The 21709-nt window shown below is 48.8% G+C and overlaps 1 long non-coding RNA gene across 1 annotated transcript; it reads right to left on the reverse strand.

Moving 5' to 3' along the window:
* Positions 1–1217: 1217 nt before the first annotated feature.
* LOC121446803 lies at positions 1218–2995 on the reverse strand. Its single transcript, XR_005974136.1, has 3 exons — positions 2842–2995; positions 1661–1822; positions 1218–1367 (listed from the first exon to the last, which is right to left on the reverse strand). It is a non-coding gene; the product is annotated as an uncharacterized LOC121446803 (long non-coding RNA).
* Positions 2996–21709: the final 18714 nt, after the last annotated feature.

A 21709-nucleotide genomic window follows, 5' to 3' on the forward strand; every position in this document is an offset into this window, starting at 1 on the left:
TGCTTTCTTTTCCAGCGGTGGCCCAGGGCTGGGCTCCCCAGGAGGCCAAGGGCTAAAGACAACAGACCCCTTGTTCTAGGCTAGCGTGGGGAGCAGGAGCATGGTGACAGTACCTAGTGGCCCAAGCAGGGTCTGCCATCTCTGGCAAGGGTTGACCACTCGGGTGCAGCCATTGAAAACACAGGCTCACCCAAGAGTTAGACTGATCTAAATGAAAACTCAGTGTACTGAGTGAAAATAATCAAAAAAAAGTAGAAAAAAAAATACCATAAAGCAGTGGTTCTCAACCGGTGGGTCTTGACCCCTTTGAGGGGAATCAAGTGACCCTTTCACATGGGGTCTCATATCAGATATCCTGAGTATCAGATATTTACATTACAGTTCATAACAGTAGCACAATTACAGTTATGAAGTAGCAACAAAATAATTTTATGGTTGGGGGTCACCACCACATGAGGAACTGTATTAAAGGGGTGCAGCGTTAGGAAGGGTGAGAACCACTGCCAAATCTGGGGACCTGGGTTCAATTCCCATCACCCAGATAGTGGAAGAAGAGAACCATCTCCTGAAGGTTGTCCTCTGCCACACATGCGTGTGCACACACATGTCTACATGTGTGCACACACAATAAATAAACAAACGAAAAACAGAACTTAAAAAGGAAAAGATGACTTAATTAAAAATTGGGTAGTGGTCTTGAGAGACATTTACCAAAAATGGATGTATAAAAATGGCCTATAAGATGTTCGGCATTGTCAGTCACCAGATACATGCATATTAAAACCATGATGAGTCTTACAAGCTAGGATTACTAAAACCAAACAAAACAGAACAAGAATGTTGGCACGGAGATTGTCCTTTGCAGGCCCACTGGTGTATGAGGAGGTCTATAGACCTACACAGAGGAGGTGGTGGCTCTGTGTTGTGAACATATGAGGTGCCATTGGATCATATGCTTTTCAACCGTACAGTACTGGCTGGTTTTATGTCAACTTGACAAAATCTAGAGTCACCAGAGAGGAGGGAGCCTCAGTAGAGGAAACGCCTCCCTGAGATCCAGGTGTAAGGCCTTTTCTCTATTAGTGATCAACAGGGGAGGGCCCAGCCCATGGTAGGTGTTGGCGTCCCTGGGCTGGTGGTCCTGGGTTCTATAAGAAGGTGGGTGGGGCAAGCCAGGAGAAGCAAGTCAATATGCAGCACCCCTCTGTGGTCTCTGCAACAGCTTCTGCCTCCAGGTTCCTGATCTGCTTGAGTTCCTGTCCCGACTCCCTTCAGTGATGAATAGCGATGAGGAAATGTATGTAGAATAACCCTTTCCTCCCCAACTTGCTGTTTGGCCGTGGTGTTTCAATGCAGCAACAGAAACCCTGAAGAAGACATATTTGTGTCCGTTTGTGTATATACGATTAATAAGAAGAAAACAAAAACTGTCACAGTTAGCTGGTGAATGTCAACATCATTACCCAGAGAACGTGGAAACACACATCTGGTTATATTTGGGGAGCATATTTTCCCTACTGTCATTGGCGATCCTAGTTAATAATTTTGATTTCCTGATAACCCCCACCCTAACTCAGTCTGGAAGCAGACACCGTACCGCATGTTCTCTGTCGATCTGAGTCAGCAACCTGTGAATGCAAAAATAATTCAGAATAACTACCTGAAACCAGGGAAGTGTGTCTGCCGTGTGTCCTTCTGTATCCGGTGCCTTTGAGTCTACTTAGAGTTTTTCTTCTTGTTCCTTCTCTCTCAACTTCATGCATGAAAATCCGTGCTTGCTCCGTGCTCACTATCGACGGAGAAAGCCCTTCGTTTGCGTTTGCTGTAAGTGGGTTAGCAAGAAGCAGAAGAATGGGGCCAGGGTAAAGTGCTTGCTGCACAGCACAAAGACCTGAGTTCTCATCTCTAGCACCCAGAGAAAAGCTGGGCACAGCAGCACATGCCTGCCCTCCTCCCTTCACTGGGAGGCTGAGACAGGAAAATGCCTGGAACTCTCTGCCCAGCCTGCCAGGTTCACTGAGATGTTGCTCTATCTAAAAAAAAAAAATTAAAAGATGAAAAAATATTACAGAAAACATCTCTGATGGAGGGGAGGCAGAGGAAAAAGAAGAGGAGGAGGGAAGAAGGGGAAAGGGAGAGGACAAAGAAGGAGGAGGAGAATGAGCTGGGAGGCGGGGGTGCTGGACATGTATGCCCTTGGGGACTCAAGGATTTGGCATCATCTTCACTGTTTTTGCTGTTGCTATGATAAAATATTCTAACACAGCAATTTAAAGAAGAAAAGGTGTCATTTGCCTACAGTTGAAGGTACAGTCCACTGTGTCAGGGAAGTCGAGACGTGAGGCGCTTTTACGAGGTCACATCACATCTACACTCAGGAAGGGAGGAGCAAGGAGTTCTGGCACTCAGCAAGCTTCCTCCTTTTCAGGCAGCCAGAACCCAAGCCCAAGGAATGACACCTCCCAGTGTTAGCCTGGGTCTTCCTACCGCAGCTAAAGGCACGTCTCCAGGTCTGCCCGGCTACAGAAAGACACACACACACACGTACACACACCGTGCACACACACCACACATACATCATACACACACCACACAAACACACACACCACACACCATACACACACACATACACCACATACCACACCATACACACACACACACACACACACACACACACACACACACACACACGGTGGGGGCGAATGCACTAGAAAGACTATAGCAGTGAGAGACGGTCTGAGGGAGTCACAGACATAAAACAAAAGGTAGTATTGACTCGCCCAGGAAGAAAGGTGAGATCCTGGAGAAGACCCTCCTGAACTGGGTTTGGGGGCATCTTACCATGGCTGGGGAAGACAAGGTCAGAGGGATGGCACCTGTAAGGGCACTGCAGGGACAGAGCAGGGCCACTCCAGAAATAAAATTCCAAAAGGATGTGCGCTCATGGTCCCGAGTCACACGTGAATCTTCAGTGGTGACCCCTCCACTGCCTCCATGTCTCCACCGTCCCACGGCTTCTGAGCCTGCTTGACCCATGGCCAGCCCTGTCTGCTCGTGGTTTACAGAAGAACCAATAAAACCCAGCCACTCCCTGCGTGCAACTGGAGATCTTGGCAGAAATGTTATTTTCTATTTTTTTATGACTCTCTAAGATTAAAAAGTCTTTCCCAGCGAGGTACTATTATTCTTGGACAGTCCTCTATTTTTAAAATTTGGGCCAGATCATGCCTCTTGCTTTGGAGTTAGGTCAATGGAGCTCCTCCCCAACCCACGCTATTTATAAAATCCGTCTGCACTGACCATGCACTAGAGCAGGTTTTTTTTTTCTGGGGTTATCTTGTCACTGTGGACAAAAAGCTCTTGTGTCCTGGCTCTTGATGCTGGTTGGTTTATTGGGTTTATAGCCAGATTTAAAAGCTGATTTTCTGGCCTTTCATCCTGGAATGTTTTTGTAACAGAAATCAGGGCAAGAGAGGAGGCTGGGGGGGGGGGGGGGGGGCAGGGGATTCCAGAGAAAAATTTTGAAAAAAGAAAAAAAAATGAACAGGCAGTTCATTTCAATATCCTTAGACTGATATCAAACAAATACACATCTTATGGAGTAGAATTTGATTACAAACAGGAACAGATCCGTCTGTACAAAGCCCTCCAAAATGCAATTACAGCACACTGTGCTCAACCACAACTTCCTCCTCATCCCTAGACCCAGTTTTATAGCAATAATGGGGCAATCAGGATTAGCAAACAGCAGATCTTTCACTGGATAAACAGCCTCTGGCTTTGGAAGTTCAAAGCCTCAAGACAGCCACCCTGAAGATAGAGAAGTTCCTTCCTAGAAGAAACAGGAAACTTCCCGTCTAGAATAGAGAGTACTTCTGGGGGATGCTCCGCCCAGCTGAGTCTACAGAGGTAACCCACCAGGAATTCGGGAAGGTCAGAAAAGAAACCAGTGTTTCCTTCTGGAGGAGCCCTTGTTCTGGAACTCACGTGACTGCTGGCTCCATCTGCCTCCTGAAGGAATTAACCTGGAAACACCCTTCCCTGATGCCCGAGAAGAGGAAAACCCGGGACCGGGCTTTGGAGTTGGACGCATGCGCATCGGGGATTGCAGCCTTCCTTCCCCACAAGCGAACTCTAATTTCTCTATTCGCTGTCTGGGGCTCCTGTGTCTTCCCTCTGTGAACATACAATGCAGGCCCTAGACACTCCATTCCCTCAGTCCCCAGAGCTGTCACCTGTCTGCCAGGCCTCTCACGTTCAACTTCTCATGCTGGGTCAGCGGAAAGCATGGGCTGAATTCCTGCCCCTCTGAAGCCCCGCGACCGAGTCATTGGGTCCCTGAGGACTTGGGATCATTCTGTTCTTCATAAGCCCAGGCACCATGGGGCAAGGAGCGCACAGTGAAGGCGCGCCTTTCTCACACCCCTGTCCCTCAGGGTTCTGGTTCTTTGCCCAGGGTGCTCTGCAGTGGGCGGTGACTCAGAGCTGGGAAGGAAATTGCTTGGATGGCCAAGGGAAGAAAGATCAGACCATGTCTCCACAAGGTCCTGGGATGACCCACCACCTCTTCCCTTCCTTTTTCTCCACCCCAGGGTTACCACCAACTCCAGCCATAGTTTGTAATCACAGAAGGGCAAAGGCAACGTTCACGCTCCGCACGTCCAGTTAAGCAATTGAGTCAGAGTTGTAGGAATGGTAACTGACCCACTGCTGGGAGATGCTGGGATCAAAACAGCAGCTGCTGGGTGGTTCCAGCCTGTACTCAGCCCGCAGGAGAAGACTGGCACTGAGGTCTGAGGGACCAGCTCCCTCCTCCGGCTCAGATATTCTAAGTCACTGCTGTGAGGTCATTGCTGATTCTGGCCGGCCGTGGAGCCATGTCTTCTTGGTGTCACATTTCTTGTGACTGGACTCAACTCAGACTTTGCTTTTCAGCCCATGTGGGGCCCAGATGTAGAAATCTGCGGGGAATTTGTTGTTTGTCGGGGTTCTTTGGGTGATCTCAGTGCATTATTTATAAATGTCCCTCCCACTCCACGATAAGGTGACCAACCGTGGCTGGAGGATTAGGGGCGGAGCTTGTGAAGGAGTCTCAAGGTCAACAGTGAAAAGAGAAGACTGAAAAGCATTCTGGGGGCTTGGCAAAGGTAGCAGAAGAGAAGCAGGAGACACCAGGCCAGTGTGGGAAGACCTACGGCTGGTCAGCCATCTACATGACCAGCTTCAATGGGAGGCTGGAGACAGGAAGAGGAAACGCTGTCTGATCTGCCACCGATGCCACCAGTCCTTATTCTGATGACAACAGTGCTAACAACAGTAACAGCCACTGTGGTCCCTGGCTCGTCACAGGGTCTTCCCTGGCCTCTCAGGTCACCCAGCTTATCTGTCTCCTGGGACCATTCTCTCTCCCTACCAAAGGCTCAGCAAGAGTGTGGGGCTTATGGAGCAGTGCACACCCCACATTTTTTTGGGTGGCTCTTGAAGAAGCATTCCCTGGCATTCAGCTGGAGTTGCTATTGGTTTCTAACCACTTAGATAGGGAGTGGGTTTTCCCATGTCACTCCAATGCTAGACAAGCCCAAATGCTTATTTTATTTTGTGCGTATATGTGTATGGGAGGACGCACATGCATTTGCAGGTATTCACACACGTGTATGTATGTGCACAATGGGTATACATGCATTTGCAGGTATTCACACACGTGTATGTATGTGCACAATGGGCGTACATGTATTTGCAGGTATTCACACACGTGTATGTATGTGCACAATGGGCATACATGTTTGCAAGTACGAGCGCATGTATGGAGGATGCACATGTGTTTACGCACACACATCTGTATGCGAACGTCTACTGTGCTTGGCCTAGGCTGTTGACAGTAGCCTCCTAGCCAGGCTCCCCTTTCATCCTCTGCCTTCCTTCTGTCTGAATGGAATTCAGCAGCCAGCGTAATACTTTAAAATGTAATTCAAACCACGTTTTGCTTCTGCTCAGAGCATTCCAATAGCTCCCGGTTCAACTCGGAGTGAAAACAGCTTCTGAAATCTGGAGGCCCGCCTCATCCGGCCTCCTACTCTTCCTCACTGCCCTGCCCCTTCATAAACTGCTCTGGACAGTGCCTCCCTCCCCAGCCCTCATCTGTCTGCTCTCCAGCCTGAGCCTCTACACACTTGGCTGGTCTGGTCTCCTCCACGGCTCCTCCTGTCCTATCTGCATGGCCTGCCCTACACTTTCCCAACTTTGCCCAGCTGCTCCTTTGTCCCCAGACCTACTGTGACTGCCCTATTCAGAATGTGCCTGCCTTCTCTTCCCGCACCTCTGCGTCCTCTAGACAGCCTCTTTACTTCCCTGGGCACCACCCCTAAGCGTGTCAGTGCCTCACTAGGACACAGGCAGTTTCTGTGAAGGCACCCACTCCAGGGGAGCAGAGGTCTTGGGTTACGTTTTCTTTACTGCTGAATCCTAAGCCATTAGGTCAGTGTCAACCTAGTAGGGACTGAACCTACGTTCTCTGAGTCACTTACCTGTTCGTCATCTTTAACACATGTAGGAACCAGGGTTTGGTGGAACGGTCCCCTTGCCTAAAGTTATCGAGGTCCATTCCAGTAGACATCTATGTGGTTTTCCCAGTTGAGCCCATTAGATTAGCCTTCCACTTAGGGATTCCTGGAATCCTGCAGCTAGACAACACCCTAGAGTCTTATACTCCATTCCTTCTGTAGAATTTTCTCAGGTGGGCAAGGTTCTTCATCACTAAGGCTTCAGACAGTTTGGAGCTAGCCCGCCATGGCTAAGTTAGGCAGCCAGGCTGCAGGCTGGAGTACAGCCTGATTCAGTACTTGTGCGGGTGAATGCCTTAACAAGGGAAGGACACAGACTGTATCAACACGCTGCTGTCTGTGGAGACCCTGAACCCGTGACCCAGAACAGCACGTGCAGGGCCTGTACACACAGAAAGAGCTTCAAGCATCTCCCTCCACCAGGCCGCATCCCTGGAGCATGCAAGGCCTTGGGCTGTACTTCTCTATTTATGCACCCCCAACCCCACCACCACCACATGCACAGTGTGCTTCTCATAAATTATTCTTTCTGACCCCAGCAGAAGCCGTGGGTTTAGGATTAGGTGGATGACATCATAGCCTGAAAATCGAGAAGGAAAAGGTCAATTTTCATCCGCTAAATGTCAAGCAACCAGCATGATAGATTGCTTTTACTGACTTGCCCAAATCAATAGGTTGTTAAGTCATCTTGTTGACGCTGATTTAATCAATGTCATTGTAGTGGAAGGGAAGGGAAGGAGGCAGATTATAACACCAAGTGTTTAAGCCCTGAGTGTTGGCCCCCAGGTTTATTTGGTCCCTGTTTGCCATCAGTTACCTTTCCAGCCTCAAAGAACCTGTGGTGGCAAGCTCTCTTACATCCCCCAGCTCCCACGGGAGGACAACGAGCTTCAGAAAAGTTACAGGGTTCACCAAAGATCATCCGGGTCGTAACTGGTCCATTGCCGTGGCTAATTGCCTGAAAAAGATACCAGACAAGACCCCACCCTGCCTCTGGCCTTCTAGAAAGATCAGAATCAGAAAGGCAGCTTTGAGAGACCCCGTTCTAACAGCAAGCCAACCTTAGAGCGTATTTGCTTGGTTGTCCAGGCCAAAGTGAGTCTGAGGGTCACCCGCTAGGCTACAAGGGAGTGATTTTCTTGGGGTTGTTTTGAGATTGGAGGTGGGGCTGAAGGAGCTGCAGGGTAACTAGCCCTGCTGGTGTGTGTCTGTAGGTATTTATCCCTTTGCCTCTGCCATGCTCACCGAAGCCCCCTGAGCTTTAAACTTGAAAGGCTTCTCAAAGGGCACTGTCCTCTCAGAAGCTTGGACCCAAAGCTGCCTCCTGCCTGTCCTCCCTCTGGTTCTCAGTGTCACGGAAGGGTGAATGGATTATCTTTGCTGTGCACAGCTGTGGCCCCATTCGTGCAGCCCTGGGACAGTCGGCATTTAGCACCTGCCCCTCGTCACACTCTCCAGATGCCTGGCTATTCTGAGCACAGTAAGCACTTTGGTTTTCCCTTTTCTTCTCCTTCACTGTTTTTGTTTCAACAGGCTGAGAAGCTGATTCCTCTTCCAGGGTGTTAGATGTCTCTCCCTCGACAAAGGCGACAGCCACAAAGAAACTTAGGTGACAAATGAAAACAGAGTTCAGGTGTTGTTTCTGTTTTTTTTTTTGTTGTTGTTGTTTTTGTTTTTGTTTTTTTTTTTTTGGAAATTTGTGTGAGTTTATTCAAGAAATCCACATACAGTATGTATAAGATTATTTTTCCTTTGCCCTTAAACTTGGAAGGCTACAGTTGATGACAAGAGAACTTCTGGAGTTGGAGATGTAGCTCAGATAGTAGAAGCCTACTATGAAGTTCTGACTTCAGTTCCAGTGCACTTCTTAAACCAGGCATGTTGACTTGTGATCCATAGGTCATATGACCTGTTTATCACAGTGTGATCAGTATGTCCTGTCTAATACAGATGAAGACAATTGCAGAAAACCTCGACAATCTGTTTCTGTTTCTGTTTCTTAAGCTGCCTGAGGAGAGGGAGAGGTATTTCCAGAGGAGGCCAGTCCTCGGGCGGAGGGCGTAGAGACTGACACGGCCCACCCTGCTGAAGGCTGCTTTGAATCGTGAAAAACAACCCAGTCTCCTCTGCAAGACACACCACCACGAGACACTCCACCGTCAGACCCAAGGCTGAGGCCAGGACCGAGGGCTATGGTGGGGACTTGTGGCACCTGTGCGGGGGACAGCGGGGTGTTAATAAATGACTAAAGGACCAAGGGTCTGGGCTTTGATTACTGTTTGGCGGGCCTAGGTTGGTTGACTTCCCTTTCAGATAGAGATCACCCACAGTTCATTATTTGGTAGTTGAAAAATCATAACCAAAAAACAGCAACAAATAGAAGAATCGAAATGGTTATCATAGAAAAAAAATGAAAACTTTTCTGTGCTTCAGCTCATTTTATGATTTTTGCCTGCTTTCACTTGTGCTTGAGAGAGCTGGATGCTGGTAGGTAAAACCCAACCGTTTTGATTCCCGGGCCTTCCCAAGGTCACTTTCGCCTGGACTTTGTCTCAACGTCTGTCACTATCTAGGTGACTCTGGACAAGTCCAGTCATCTCCGTGGCTCAGTTTCCCTCTTTATTGTTGCACAGGGTTGGTGGAGTTGAGTAATGAGACGGGGGCTGGGTGTAGGGTCACCATGGAAACACACCTCCAGATTTCCTAGATTGGGTTTGACTGAAAACATCTGGGGTCCTACTTAATTTTGACACTTTTGGATGTTTCTTCTAAGAAAGAGAAGAGTTGCAATGGGCAGGGCCATGCTGATTAGCAACGCCCCCTTCTGGAGTCAGCAGACCACTTTAATGTGGACAGAGGGGAATGGTTGGAATTAGGAGGTCTATGAAACATGAAAAGAGGCAGATTGGTCTCGCCTTAGGAATATTCTCTGATACATCTCAATGCTTCTTGTCAGAGGCCCCGGAATGAGACTCTGATGGTTTAAATATGTCTAGAAAAGGCTTCAGTATAGAAAACAAAAGAACACTTGAAACACAGGCCCCTGGACTGACGTTTCTCCCCAGAGGCCAGACTCCCAGCCGCTGGGGCTGCCAAGTTCGCCAAGCAGCTTGGAGAGCCAGGTATTTGCTGCCCTGTTAGACTGCCATGTGACCCCCATATCCTGTTCTATTTACCTTTTCTTTGGGGTGTCACCAATGCTATTTTATCGACTAGCGAGGTTCTGTTCCTTTATTGTATAAGCAGTATTTCACACAGAGGAAAGGCTTGGAGTGATGGTTAATCTTTGTTCTCTATCCAACAGGGCTTAGAATCATCATAGAAACACACCTCTGCATTTTCTGGATGAGGTTAGCTGAGATGGGAGGACCCGCCCTAAATGCAGTTGTCACCCCCCTCCCCCCATGGGCTGGAGTCCAAAATGAATAACAAAGAGAAAGTGGGCTGAGAAACAGTGTTCAACTCTCTGCTTCCTGACTAAGAATGCCCTGAGCTGCCACCTGCCCCGCCGCATGCCTTCCCCCATGATGGACTGCGTTCATGAATTAGGAGCCAAAATCAACCCTTCTTCCACTAAGTTCTTTCTCCCAGGTATTTCCCCATAGCAATGAAAAAAGTCATACAGTTGTTCAAACCTTCTCTGCCAGGCCGCCTAATCCTGAAGTCAGCCTGCCTTGAGTTTCCTAGTTTAAATGTGTTTGTGTGTGTACACGTGTGTATGTATACATGTGTGTGTGTGTGCATGCCACATGGATACAGGTGCCCACAAAAGCCAGAAGGCATTGGGTCTCCTGGAGCTGGAGTTCCAGGTGGCCATAGCTTCCTGGTGTGAGTTCTGGGGCCTTAAGTTGGCTTCTAAGCATTCGTACCATGAGTCACCCCTCTCCAGCCCTGTCACACACGACCTCATGGTTGCTTCAAGCATGACCTTCTCAGGATTCTACAAGTTCTTTTTTGCTTGTTTGTTTGTTTGCTTGCTTGTTTGGGGAGCTTTTGAGACAGGGTTTTGCTATGTAGTCCTGGCTGGCCCGATATTCACGATGAGGCCCAAGCTTCCTGCGGCAGCTCCCTAAATGCTGGGATTATAGGTGTGGACCACAGCACTCTATGACTTGAATGGGACTGTACTTCTCTGCATGATTTCGGGTTCATCTTACTGACTAGCTTTACCTAACATACCCATGAAACATACGAAACACTCAAGAATAAAGCTTCATGTCCCAGCAGGTAGTCATGGCACAGGTGTGCTCTCCTTACATCTTGAGCATTTACAGAAGCACCGTGGGAACTAGCACAGTTGGCCTCTGGGGTCACACACAAGCCACCAATTGTCAGTGCTGGTACTATATCTTTGTGTTTTGGTGGCTATCACCCCTCCTGACCTACCCCACCCTCTTAGTCTGACTGTAGTACAGTTCTTACTTGAGGTGACTTGAAGGGGAAAAAGTGAAGGCATCTGTCCAAAGGGGAAAAATCAGAAGCTGATGGCTGCATGCGCACATCTGACAGCCCAGACACTAGGCCTTACAGCTATGCATCTGGAGGACCAGCCATGCAGTGGCTCAGAAACTCAACCTCTTTGTTCTCGGATGAAGGACAAACCTTGACATCATCACCTCTCTATGTGCGTATCTAGGGTAATTCTCCAAGCCCAAGTCTCCCCTGGAACCCCGCCTGTCCATGGCCTGTTCATCATCCTGCCCATCCTCCCCCAGCAGACAGACCCCTTGAGGATACCTCACAGAGAAAACAGTTGGCTCAGCACTGACTGTGACCTCCCTTTGGGTGGCTTCTGGGAGAATCAGCTTGAAGGGAGAGGAAAGGGAGAAGAATCTGTGTGCAGAGGAGCTTCCTGGATGCTCTGGCATCCACAGACACCTCCTTAACTTCCAAGTACCCACCCTGAAGTCATGGCACCAAGGGCAGGCCCACTTCTTTATGTCACACTGCAGGACCAGATGCCAGATGACTAAGGATCACAAGATAGTCCAAAAAGCCAAGAACGAAAGAAGATTGCAACACCCAGAGAAACTGAGAGACTGCGGAGAAAGTAGGTCAATAAAAGGAACAGAAAAATAAACGAGCCAGGTGTGGCAGTACATAGCTCAAATCCCAGAACTCAGGCAGTGAGGCAGGAGATGAGCCGAGGAGGACACAGTCTTCTTCATTTACAAAGCCAGCCTGGGAAACATGAGTCCTGTCAAAAAGAAAACAAGAAAAGAACAAAAATACACATCATTGCCAGGGATCTCATGAGTCACTGTGTTTGGAAAAGAGAAGGGGAAAATATGATCAGAAAATGGGAAAACTTCACAGTTTAGTTGAAAATGACAGTCAAAAAAAAAAGTGCAGTACAGGGCTGCAGAAACTGTCAACAGAAGCCCCAGAATATAGACCAAAATTATCCAGAGCGAACAGAAGAAAATATTCGAAAATGCAAAGATGATTCAATCTATCCTAGAGGAAGCTCCATAGGGACTTAGCCAAGAAACCCAGAGCTTCCTCCATCAACAAAATGCACTGGAAAAGTCCCTAAGCAGAAGAGAGACACAACTTCCCAATGCCAGCCATGTGATGAAAAAGAAAGAACCTAGGAGCATCACTGGCGAGCTCCTGGGAGAGGAGGATGGATGTAAGATCCCCAAAGCCCTGTGGTGAAAAGAGAATGAGCCAGTGTTGGCTGGATAGGGTCAGATAGTCATCAGACTCCACAGGAAGCAACTGACACACAGTATAGTGTCAGGAGGATGACCCCAGCTACAGCAGGACTTTAGCAAGTCAGAAACACCAGGGAAGAAAGGCCACGTGAGCATCCTGCAGCAGATGGTGCTGGAAATATGGGGATGAGGCCATAAGGCTTTGCAAAGAGCCTCAGAGAGCAACTGAGCTGCAGAAGCCCAGCCCCAGGCTCCTAAACCAAGTGTCTACAGGGAGAGTCCCCCAGAATGGAGAGGGTAACCTAGAGTCTGTCACCTTCCTGTGAAGTGTGAGTCCCATAGCCCACAGCTGATGAGAAGGGCAGCTTCCTTCATTCAGCCTCAGGGCAATGATGCCAGAGGAGGTGAGAGGTCATCAGGCTGGGGACAGATACAGCAGACAAGAGGTCAGGCTGGGGATGAGCAGCATGGTGCAGCTGCAGGTCCCTTGATGACTCTGTGCCCCCAAGACCAACCGTGAGAGTTCAGGGCTTTTCATTTTCAGATTTGCTTGTGCAGCTGGTATTTACTGAGCAGCAGCCATGCCAGTGGTGTCTTTCGTACGGGGGGGGGGGGGGGGGAACTAAGTGGTGAACAAAACAAAACCCCTGTCGTCTTAGTGAGAAGGAGAAATTTCAGGTAATTATCCTAAGAAAGCAAGTAAATTGTTAACTAAACTTCCAGAATGAAGCCCCACACAATAGCTCACAGCTATAACCCCAGCACTCAAGAGGTGGAGAAAGAAAGGTCAGAAATTCAAGGTCATCCTCAGCTATCAAATGAGTTTGAGGCCACCCTGGGATAAATGAGACTCTGTCTCAAAAATAAACGGACGAATAAAAGATCTTTTTATAAAGTTGAGACAGCGGGGGTGGGGGTGGCTTAGCCGTGGAACACTTGCCTACCCAGTGTGAGTCAATCTCCAGTACAGCACATACAGGAAAGAAGGGGAAGAAAGGGGAACGGGAGAGGTAGAGGGAGAAGATGGGAGCAGAGGAAAAGGAAAGGAAGAAGGATGGATGGGAGGAAGAAGGGGGGAGGGAGGAGGGAAGAAGGCAGAGAAGAGTGGCTGGGAGGGGTGAGAAGAAGGGGAGCGAGGAACTCAAAGTGTGGAGGAAAACGTTCTGAAAGAGCAGAAATACAGCGAAAAGATGGGGTGCAGGGACAATTGCAGCCCAACGAGATGATCAGGGGTCAAACTGTAGTTTTGGATCCTACCTGTCCCTGAGCAGCAGAAGTCACATTTCTTAACCCGCTTTGTATTCAAATTAAACTATGACAGCCTGTCACTGTGATTCTCTCTCCCCAGCAGAGATTTTCTTGGGAGCAAGAGCTCATTGGACCACAGCATCTGGGTAATCCAGCCACATCTCCAGCATCTGGTAACAAACTGCCTCCCAGGACTGAGTGCCACCTGATCCTACCCATGAGCCCCAAGCTCCATGCCTTTCAATTTGTAGCAGAAATTACTGCACTTACGTCCATGACTCCAATGTGGCTTCTGCCCTTGCAGCCATGTGGCCATTTCTTTCTAGATTCCTGTGTTGGGTGTGTGTTGGGGGCGTAGTAATACCATCTGGCAAATAATATAAGATCGTAACTACTAAATCCTCCTGTTGAAGGAGCTGTAGGAAGCATCCTCTGGGGAAGAGGAAGGATGCGGATGGGAGCTGAAACCCGGTGTGCAAAGATGCTGGTATCAGAACCGTAGCATCGACCCCCAGCTCAGCTCCCCTGCTTGAGCTTTTCCGTGTAAACAGGCCAGACAATGTGACTAAACGGCTTTTGCTGAGCTTGGCTATTTAGTTGCAATGTGGCCTATGAATAACAAGGAAACCCATTGGGAGCTAGTGTGTTTCTGAGTAGTTTTTCCAAAGAGTAGCAGAAGGAACAAGACTCCAAACTCATCTTTTAAATTTTGTCTCCAGCCCCAAGCTTCTGCAATGGGGAGATATAAAATCCCAACTGGGTTTGTTGATTAATGGAAAGTATAGGCATAAGACATCAGCCAGGTCCAGCGGTGACTCACTCGGGAGGCTGGGGGCCAGCCTGAGTCTGAGGCCAGCCTGGGCTAAACAGCTCCAGGCCAGCCTGAGATGTGGAGTAAGACTCTGCCTCAAAAACAAACAGACAAACAATTAAATAAAATTAAAAAAGAAGACAGGGCACCAGGCCTAAGAATGAGCACACTACACTATGTGAATAGAGAAACAGGAAGGCTGGTGGGTGGACAAGAGGGACACTGTCCTCTGGGGACAAAGCCTGAGCCTCTGCCCTTGGGGGACTCCATCTCTGATGCTTCCTGATCCAGATGGGGGTTCTACAGGGAAGTGGAGCAGGCCACCTTCATACAGATGGTGCACATACATACATCCATTCAGGAGCGCGCGCGCGCACACACACACACACACACACACACACACGCTAAAATAAATGAATAAATACATCGTTTTTAAAGAAAGAAATGTGGACACACAGAAGGACAAACGACACACTGAATGGCAGCTGCAGTGATAACATGTACGTGATGACATCACCTGGCCTCGCTGCTCATTGACTGGGGTCAAAGGAGCATAGCTATTTAACTGGAGAAGATTCATCTAGAAATCATTCTAGAACAACCGGTGGGGATGCAGGGCATAGACAAGTACTTTCCGGAGGACCCAATGTTCTCTTCTGGCCTCTGTGGGCACTGCACATGTGTGGTACACATGTGTTCATGCAGACAGAACACTCACATATATAAAAATAAATGATAAGAAAGCCACAGATAAAGAGACTAAGTTCACTTATTTAGTTGACACAGGACCAGTATCTGGAATATATTAAATACCAATAAAATCATGAAAATAGGAAACTCAGTGTGATGCTTGAATAAGCGCAAATATCTAGATGTTTGGTGCCTAGCTGGTAGAATCATTTGGGAAGGATTAGGAAGCATGACCTTGTTGGTGTTCCTGGAGGCGGCTTTGAGGTTTCAAAAGCTTACACAGTTAGCTCTCCTTCTCTCTGCTCCATGGTTGTATCTCCAGATGTGGCTTCACAACTGCAACTCCAGAGCTGTGCCTGCCTGCTGCCTGCCTACTGCATGCTGCTGCCTGCCTTCTTCCTGTTGCCTAAAGCCTGCTGTCTTGCCTGCCTGCTGCCTGCCTGCTGTCTGCTGCCTGCTGCCTGCTGCCTGCTGCCTGCTGTCTGCTGCCTGCTGCCTGCTGTCTGCTGTCTGCTGTCTGCTGTCTGCTGTCTGCTGCCTGCCTGCTGCCTGCTGCCTACAGCCTGCCTGCTGTCTGCTGTCTGCTGCCTGCTGCCTGCTGCCTGCTGCCTGCCTGCTGCCTGCTGCCTACAGCCTGCCTGCTGCCTGCTGCCTGCCTGCTGCCTACAGCCTGCCTGCTGCCTGCTGCCTGCTGCCTACAGCCTGCCTGCTGCCTGCCTGCTGCCTACAGCCTGCCTGCTGCCTGCTGCCTACAGCCTGCCTGCTGCCTGCCTGCTGCCTACAGCCTGCCTGCTGCCTGCTGCCTACAGCCTGCCTGCTGCCTGCTGCCTGCCTGCCTGCTGCCTGCTGCCTGCTGCCTGCCTGCTGCCTGCTGCCTGCTGCCTGCTGCCTGCTGCCTGCTGCCTACAGCCTGCCTGCTGCCTGCTGCCTGCCTACAGCCTGCCTGCTGCCTACAGCCTGCCTGCTGCCTGCTGCCTGCTGCCTGCTGCCTACAGCCTGCCTGCTGCCTGCTGCCTAAGCCTGCCTGCTACCTGCTGCCTGCCTGCCTGCTGCCTGCTGCCTGCCTGCTGCCTGCTGCCTGCTGCCTGCTGCCTGCTGCCTACAGCCTGCCTGCTGCCTGCTGCCTACAGCCTGCCTGCTGCCTGCTGTCTGCTGCCTACTGCCTGCTGCCTGCTGCCTGCCTGCTGCCTGCTGCCTACAGCCTGCCTGCTGCCTGCTGCCTGCTGCCTACAGCCTGCCTGCAGCCTGCCTACAGCCTGCCTGCAGCCTGCAATGACCTGCAGGTGTGAGCTCCAAATCAAACATTCTCTTTTATAAGTTGTGTTGCTCATGGTGTTTTGTCATGGCAATAGAAAAGTAACTAAGACACTCGGCCTTCTCCTCCCTCCACAACAAGAAAATAACAAGCTAAAGATTTATTAAATTAAAGGGGGGTGACAATGGCCAAAGATAGAGGGCTTATTTAGCATGTACAAGACTCTGACCCCATAGAGCAAACTTCTGGGAGATTCAACTTAAAATGAAAATTAATTATATATTCAAAATCTGTATATGTTTAATAGTTATGAACAAGTAGCAAATCAATACAAAAACCATTTCAAAGGAAAAAATGAGAAAAATACAAACTCACAAAGGAAGACATGTGAGGAGTCCCTTAGTAGGGACTCCTCACAGCCACATGGTTATTCTGATGAAGAATAAATACAAAATTTAGATTCCCCAACATACTACAAACTTTCTCAGCACTGCCTGCACCCAATAGGACCGAGGAGATTCCCACAGCCTCCTCTGGTTCTCTGCTCTCTACTTCAGCCTGTCCCGGAGAGTCAGGCCGACTGCAGAGCTGACTGGTTCTCATTTACACATGGATGCCATGTTGGAGAGTTGGCTGGAAAATTACCTGTGAGCCCCCCACAGGGCAGTGTTTGTGGGAGAACGCTTGCGATCAGCGCACGGGAACCAGACTGCAGACACAGCACAGCCGAGAGGTCAGGCTCACCAACCAGAGGAACAGCATCATGAGACTAGCAATTAAAATTAGCAAACAGAAACTATTCCATGCACATAAAGACTGAGAGCTATAATGGCACTAAAATGTTTCAAACGGCGGAATGGCTATTGACAGAATACTTTTAGATCGACAGAGTTCAAGTGTTATTGAACATTATCGGAATAATCAATAGGAAAGACTACTAAGATAACCATGGGAGAAGACTCTTCGGTAACAGAAGTCATTCTGCAGCAAATTCATGAAGTATAATCCTAGCAGAAGTGTAGAGGTGGGGACCACACAGATCCCGGACAGGGCTAGCGCTAAATGCTGAATCTTTATGGGTAGGACATTACTAGTTAATAAAGTAGATTAACAGGTTCGTCACTGGGGGAGCAAATTCAGTTAACATTCTTTCCATAGCATACACTAGCAGAAGTTTGGATGTAAATATTCAAAAGTGAGGACCATGCTATCAAATGTAAATGAAATACTGAACATTATCATTCGTGCAGAGAAGCAACTGAGGGAGGAAAAAAAGCCTCCCAGGAGAAGGGGCAGATGGAGAATTCTGGGTTTGTTTGATGGTGATGACCTAGTGTTGATTACTCATCAATTCAGAGATGAAAACACTATGGGAAAGCTTCCTTTGAATAAGAATTTAATTGAAGTATAATGTTCATATAGAAAGGTGCATGAATCCTAAGCGTGCAGGCACTGATCCCTCCGGAGCACAGAATTGGTCTGTTTTCCAGCTCCCACCACACATGCTGCATCTGACTAACTGCAAGCTTGGTGTGGACAGGGAGGCTTGCCGCGTAAGTCACCCCAGTGTATAATAGAGATCAGTTCCCCAAACTACACGGCATTCGTTCAACTCTTGATGGCTTTTGTGTTTTCATAGGACTTGAGATTGAACCCAGGGCCGGATGCACACAGGACCAGCCACCTATGGACTCAGCTGTATTTCCAATCCCACTTGCAGCCTTGATCCGTTCGAAATAAAGAAGACGCACAAACAGCTGCACCTGCTTTCCGGACATACGGCCATGCGTTCGCCCACTGCAGGATTGCTGGTTGCTAAGAAGGGTACACTGTGCGCTCAGGCACATGTGCTAATGTGATAGCCCAACCCTCCATGCTCCATGCTGGTGTTTCTTGCTCCTCTTGGAGATACGGTGGTGCTGTGATTTTCTCAACTGAGAATCATGTTGGTGGTTTGGGATGTACTGGGCTTGGCATTGCTGTAGCAAGCACCTGTGAGAAGCAGCACACAGGAAGGCTTTACCTTAGGTCTTGGGTTCAGAGGGTTCCATAGCTCGTGGCTACGAGGATTAAGCCAGAAGAGCTGAGAAGAAAGCTTTTGTCGTGAAGTTCGGTGGGTTGTCGTCAGGTGTATTGTTCCTTCACTGCATCCCCTGTTTCTCTGTGCATTGGAGTGAAAGCCTCTCGCAGGCTGGACATTCCAAAGACCAGCTCTGCTCATTGTTTCTGATGTCTGAAGCATAAACCAATCATCCAGGCTAGAAAAACAGCGCCTAGTGAAGGAGCAAATTCAAGTGGAGGGAAAAGGTTATGATGGGTGGGAAGAAGAAGGTAGCCTGGCATTCAGAAATAAAAACTCTGAATAAAAAGACTCAGAAACTATAACAAGTATTTTCTAGTTTAAAGTACCCTTTTGAGCCGGAGTGTGTGTGTGTGTGTGTGTGTGTGTGTGTGTGTGTACACATGAAATGATACGGAGACACGGAAACCCTTCCTCAGTCACAGACCACCTTACGCAATGGAACCCTCACATTTTCAAAGCAACTTCCACGTGTCCTCGCACACACAATGCCCTGTGTGAGGTGGACAAGTGAAAACAGTGTCTGAGGCTCTGGAATTTAGTACCAGCTGAATGATGCCAGCTCCCTCCTGACAAGGGCCATCCGACCCAAAGAGGCCACTGTGCCCTCCAACCCCCTATGATGTGTTGCTGAGGATGGAGTGGGACACTGGAGAGTCCAAGGAGGTCACAGCAGGCTGGGACAGCTGGGTCATGAAGTGTCTCCTCCTACAAAAACACACCCAAATATGCCCACCCCCAATTACACATGCAAACCTACTTGGGCCCATGAATTCCCCAAGCCTCACCTGGTGTGGATAGCTGGCTGGCTCTGAGGAGGGATAATTAGAATAGAGCAGGGCAGGTGCGAGCCACAAGAGAAGGCTGCAGGAGAACTGGGCAAGGACAGCCAGGTTCAGAGAGAACAGCCCTCCCTGGGAACCGCAGCAGCAGCCCAGAGATAGTGCCAGAAGCCGAGTTACATGGTGTCCTCTAGACTCAGGGCCACCATCACCATCACTAATACAGCAACTGGGACCTCCTGTGCTGGGCCCACACAAGACTGGCCCCAGCGACAATCAGTCATAGAATTCAGAGGGGCTTCTAGCTCCTGACCCTTCACAGATGAACTACTGGCTTTTGGGAGATTCTGGGAGAATCTTTCAGATTCTCCTCCTCCTCTTTCGGTCCCCTTGGGTGGCTGTTGGTGTTGCATCCACAGTTAGGAAGCAAGAGAGATGAGGGCTGATGTTCAGCTCACTTTCTCCTTCTTTGCCTTTCTATTCAAGACAGGACCCCAGGCATCTCTTCCCCTTCAGTCAAACCTCCCTGGAATCACTCTTAGATACACAAATCGAGGTGTGTCTCCTAAGCACACGTAAAGTCAGCCATCACAGTTGATGATCAAAGAAAACCAACAAAGTACAGGAGAGGCTCTTACGGCACAGAGCCAGGCCTCTTATCTGCGGTCACTGAAACCAGAGCACAGACCACAGAGGCAAGGCACGCAGGCGTGATGCCCTGTGACCCCGTGAGCCTTCATATCGCTGGAACTCCAGCCCTCGAGATTCATAGGAGCCCAACAAACGCTGTCAAACTGAAAAGCCTTAACCATAGGCTGACCACCTGGACTTCTCTATACCTGGACTTCACTGTGGGTGCTGTGTGGGGAGGAATTCTTCTTCCACCTAAGTTCACCGTCCCTCATTTTAGCCTGCTAAGGGTATTCCAGTTCCTGGAGAAGCCAGAGCTATTGCAGGAAAGTATGGAAAATCCACTGCTTTGCTTGTTTTCCTTTCTGAGCACTCTTGATGAAGGAGCCTGGCAAAGCTTCTCATACATCAGGATTCAAAGTGAACCACACAACCGTGAACAGAGGCTGTGTCACAGATGGACCACGGGGAAACTACAAATCTTGCTGAACGGCTCAAGCGGGAAGTTCAAGGATCCTGTGAATGCCGATAACGATCAATAGCAACCAGAACTTCTTTTCAGTAGCGAAGGGTTTTGAGTCTTATCTAACCATTGATTTAGAAAGATGCTTTAAAATTAATTATCATTGGTATATGTATATTCACTGATGGACACTTAGGCTAATCTCATAACTTGGATATTGTGAATGACCAGTAGTACTGGGTTTCACAGAAAATTTCTTCCAAAAACATCATGCACTTTGGACACATGTATCTATCTATCTCTATAAAACACAGAGAGTTTTATGTTTCTGAAAAAAAAAATCAATGAGAAAAAAATGTGTGGTAGCCCCCTTTCCGAGTCCGGCTTATTTCCCTTACAACGATCTCTGTTACAGCCGCTTTCCAGCAAGCAGAGGAACCGTGCTCTTCTTTAGAGCTGAACAATAACAACGGGTGCAGGGTGGGGCTGTGCATGCCTGTCACACCAGCGCAGAGGCAGAGCACTGCAAGTTCAAAGCCAGCCACAGTTACACAACAACTGTCTTAAACATAAAACAGAAACAACTTAACTGTGTCCATGTGCATGTTTGTGTGTGAGAGTGTGTGCTTGTGAACATGTGTTTGTGAGTCTGTGTTTCATAATTTCACTATTGTGAAGAGTGTTGCAAGAAAGATACTTTTGACTGTGATCTCAAAGTATAGGGAATAAAAACAGAGAAACCATGAGAACCCTGTTATAACATTCAAGATGACACGGATAAAGAGTAGCCTCAGGCAGGGGGACAAGCACTCTGACACCGGCCATTCTGAGAGCTGAAGTGGGAGGCTGACCACAGCATCAGGAAATGGAGCACCGGTGGGCACCGGGAGAGCGCCCAACAGCAATGAGGTAGCAATGAGGCAGAAGGAAGTGGGCTCCAACGGTGCAGAGTCCTCCCCAGAGGCTCCCACAGTGAAGTCAGGAAAATGAATTTGGCCAATCCAGTGTGAAGAGAGCTTTAGTGACTAGGTGGGGGACAGGTGAAATGGCTCAGTGGGTAACGGCACCTGCCGCCAAGCCTTTTGACCTGAGCTGAACCCCCGGGACCTACAAGGCAGAAGGAAAAGACTGATTTCCACAAGTTGTCTTTCCTGACTTCCCCCATGTGCTGCGGCACATGCAAGCCCCACGCTAAATAAGAAAAAATGCAATAAAAGTTTACTTTAGAAAAGAGATGGAAGAAAATTTCCCAGGAAATGTACAGAGCCTAGCAGAGAGGAGCAATTTGAGAGCCCTTAGGGGTGGGCACACTGGACAGTACAGAACGCTTGCAAAATACCAGAGGCAACACAGCCAAACTCCACTGTCCTCAGGAGTGCTGCCGGTGATGGTCAGCCCCTTAGTCCTTATGCCCATCCATGGGGCCATTTTACTACGAAATTAGGGGATAAATACATTATTAAAATTCCACCCAACCGTCAACTGTGGTTCAAAGCAAAACCATAAATTATACCCAACCACACACTTTGGCCT

The sequence above is a fragment of the Microtus oregoni genome, unplaced genomic scaffold, assembly GCF_018167655.1.
Source record: "Microtus oregoni isolate MIOR12 unplaced genomic scaffold, Mior012 000004F_ref0000308, whole genome shotgun sequence".
In the NCBI taxonomy this organism is placed as follows: Eukaryota; Metazoa; Chordata; class Mammalia; order Rodentia; family Cricetidae; genus Microtus; species Microtus oregoni.